This window comes from Triticum dicoccoides, chromosome 4A, assembly GCF_002162155.2.
Source record: "Triticum dicoccoides isolate Atlit2015 ecotype Zavitan chromosome 4A, WEW_v2.0, whole genome shotgun sequence".
Lineage (NCBI taxonomy): Eukaryota > Viridiplantae > Streptophyta > Magnoliopsida > Poales > Poaceae > Triticum > Triticum dicoccoides.
Genome location: NC_041386.1, coordinates 354,640,471 through 354,644,514, shown reverse-complemented (window position 1 = coordinate 354,644,514; position 4,044 = coordinate 354,640,471).

Sequence of the window (4,044 nt, the reverse complement as noted above, 5' to 3'; positions counted from 1 at the left end):
TACCGGTCTTGGTTCTTCACAATGCTATCCCATAATTCCTTGGCACTTGTGATATGTATGTATGGTATCTTTTGCTTGTCAGTCATACTTATTATTATGCACATGGTTGTTGTGTCGTTGAGATTCTTGTCATATACCTCTCTCTTGGCGTAAGATTCTTCGGGTCAACAGCTTGGTAGCCATACTCCAAGATCTCCAACATCTCATCATCTCCATATCGAAGATGGTCCTACATAGCAACTCCCCACAAAGCAAAATTGGTAGTTTCATCAAGTAAAGGAGGTTTGCCTTGAGTATTATACTTAGGTTTCTCTATCTGAGGTCTTGCATAAAGCCAAGGAACACTGGGGTGTTCATTGCTAGGAGGTTGTTGGCCAAGTGAAGGAATAGGCACAGCTCGCCTCGAGGCCACACCACCAGAAGATGGTGCAAGCATCGAGGTTAGTGTGGCTATCCTCATTTGGACCAAGGCCTCAAGAGAGGCATCATGCTCCTCCTTTTGCTTAGAAAGAGCCAGATCCTCTGAAGTGAAGGACTTGGCTTCCGTGGAAGCCGCGCCCGCATTCTTTGGATCTGCAACAAGGAGGGTCCCATCAGGGTTCATCTCGCTCTTGGGCAGTTAAGCCACAAGAATAGAGCACGAGGCTCGGATACCAATTGAAAGGATCGAGATGGACCTAGAGGGGGTGAATAGGTACAATTACAAATTTTAATTATTACTTAGCAATTTTAGGCAATAATGCAGAATATGGAAGTGAGCCTAACAATTGCAAGTGTGATGCTAAGAGCTAAGCAAGATAAACAAGTAACACAAGTAAGCAAGCACAATATGATATAAGTAAGAGCTAAGAGGCAAGTAACCACAAGTAGAGAGTTAGGATTAGGAATAACTCCAACTCCGGGAGATGAGGATGTATGCCGATGTTCACTTCCTTGGAGGGAAGCTACGTCACCGTTAGAGAGGTGGATGTTACCATGAAGGCACACCAACACCACAAAGGCTCGACCTATTCTCCCTTTGACACAACACCACAGAGGCATTTCTCAACCACTAGTGGTAGACCTTGGGGTGGTCTCCAAACCCTCACAAACTTTTCTGGGGGTAATCACAATGGTCGATTCCTCTTCGAAAGACTCCTACCGCCTAGGAGTCTCCAACCTCCAAGAGTAACAAGAACGATGGGAAAAGCTCAAGACTTACTCAAATCACGAATTCCTTTGGTGCAAAGAAGGGGAAGGAGTGGATCTATCACTTGATCGGACAACTTCTCTCAAATGCTCTCAAATCCCTTAGGGATCTAATATTTGGTGTGGAGGTAGTGAGAGAGAGAGAGTGAAATGTGTTCTAGGGTTTTGCTCAAAGTGAATGGTCAACCCTCTCCCATGGGGAAGAAGGGCTATATATAGTGTGAGCACAAATATGGCCATTGTAGTGCAAGTGAACGGGCAGACCGGACATCCGGGCTAGGGGCCGAACATCCAGCCTGGCAAGCCAGTCGAAGAACAAGGTAGAAACAGAGCAAAAAACAGAGGGGTCGGACATCCGAGGGCCAGGCCCGAACATCCGGCAAGTCAGGAAACCCCGGACATCCAGCACATGGCCGGACATCCGACAAGTTTACCAAATAAAAAACACACTCTGGATAGCACAAGCCGGACGTCCAGCAGGCAAGCCCGGAAATCCGAAGTGCACTAGGAGCCCAGACATCCGACATAGAGGGCCGGACATCCGGCAAGCAGCACAACACAAAAGTGCTCTCTGGATAGCTAGGCCCGGATATTCGGCGACCAGGCGTATATCCAGCGTGAGGCCCGGACATTCGGCTTGAAGCCCGGACATCCGATATCCTAGAGACAAAAGCATGAATATGGAGCATGTGCATATATGTCCAGGAGATTTGTGGCAAGAGCAAGCCTTTAACTAACCCTATCGATCCCCTCTTAATAGTGCGGGATCCTATACTCAAGAAAATGAATATGTAATCAATTTTTATGCTTCATCCTTGAGTAAAATCACTTTGTATGCTCTTGATCCACACACTTCGATGAACCTGGGGCTAACACCTGAGATTTACTTGACAACCATTGTTAGACCCCTACATGTATATTTTCATCAACATCAAAACATGATGTAAGGGCATGATTGCTCTTTCAACTGGGGAATTCGATGTAGAGGTGTGTCAATTGGAGAACTGGGGTGAAGATTTTCCCAATAATCATCATTCTGCACAGGAGTTGTAGAGCCAATGTCCAGATGCTCATCAATTTCTTTAACGTCCGCCTCTTCTGCAGTGAACTGAGGCATGGGCGATGATCCCAATGGTGTGGAAATAACACCTTCCACTTCAATTTCTTCATCCAACTGCTTTGAGGAAGCAGTAGAAGGATTGTCTTCATCAATGCCATCATCAGGGATGACATATTCTTCACCAAATAGGACTAGTTCCTTTGATGGTACCATTGAAATCGGAACAACGTCAATTGGTTCTTCATGTCAAAGTCCTCATTTTCTTGGGAGCTGAGGACTCTGCAGAGGTTGATACTTTCCTTTTCTTTGCGGCTTTCTTCTCTACAGCCTTAGTTTTCTTCAATTCTAATGCAGAAGGAAGTTCAATTTTTTCACCGTTGTAGATTTTGCAGGAGGAGCAGATGAAGTTGGTGCATTTTCTTCAGGCACGACTGATGCAGTCGCCCTGGAATTCTCAGTTTCTTCAGACGCATCAAATTCTTTAGCTGGCACGGGTTGTTCTTCAGGTGCAACATTGGTGGTTTCCCTAGCATTGTCTTCAGGATCTGGAATTTCTTTAGTAGCACTCATAGCTTCTTTAGCAACCTGATTTTCATCAGCTGCGCTTTCATTTTCTTCAGCAAGCTGAACATAAGCTTCAGCCTGAGGAATTTGTTGTTGCGATGGTGTTGCAATGTATGCCTTGAGGTTCTTGGCAATCTTGACAAATTTGACCTTGGCACCAAGCCAATCTACATGATATCGATCAAATTCATCACTGAGATATCTGATTTCCTTCTGAACAGTGACAAGTTCTTCAGGAGCCAGTGTAAGAATGTTGTTCCTTAGATGCCTCACTTTTTGTGTATCATCAGGGAGCTGCCACTGCATATCTACTGCTCTACATCGACAACATCATCCTCACGGCATCCACCCGTGATCTCCTTCAGCGGCTGACTGCTCGTCTTCGTGATGAGTTCGCCCTCAAGGACTTGGGGCCCCTGCACTACTTTCTCGGCATCGAGGTGATCTGCCGGGCTGACGGTTTCTTTCTGCATCAGCAGAAGTACGCCCATGAGCTCCTTGAGCGTGCCGGTATGCTTAACTGCAAGCCGGCGCCCACTCCCGTCGACACGAAGGCGAAGGTCTCTACTCTGGAGGGGTCTCTCGCGTCCGATGGAGCGTTTTATCGCTCTATTGTCGGTGCTTTACAGTACTTGATGCTGACTCGCCCCGACTTGCAGTACGTTGTTCAGCAGGTGTGCCTCCATATGCACGCCCCGCGCGACTCTCACTGGACTCTGGTGAAGCGTATTCCCCGTTACATACGCGGCACCATGTCCTTGGGACTCACCCTGACGGCCTCCGCCTCCACCGACCTCGTGGCCTACTCGGATGCTGACTGGGCTGGCTGCCCCGACACGTGACGCTCTACGTCAGGCTACTGCGTCTACCTTGGGCCCTCGTTGATCTCTTGGTCCTCGAAGCGGCAGCCCACGGTCTCTTCGCTCCAGTGCCGAGGCAGAGTATCGTGCCGTGGCCAACGCCGCGGCCGAGTGCTCTTGGATACGTCAGCTGCTCCAAGAGTTGCTTTGTGATGTTCACGAGGCCACTCTTGTCTACTGCGATAACGTCAGCGCGGTTTACCTCTCCGCCAACCCGGTGCACCATCGACGGACGAAGCATATTGAGCTCGACATTCACTTCGTGCGCGAGCAGGTTGCCCTTGGCCGTGTTCGAGTTCTCCACGTGCCGACGTCGCAACAGTTTGCTGATGTGATGACTAAGGGATTGCGTACTCCCGTCTTCGAGGAGTT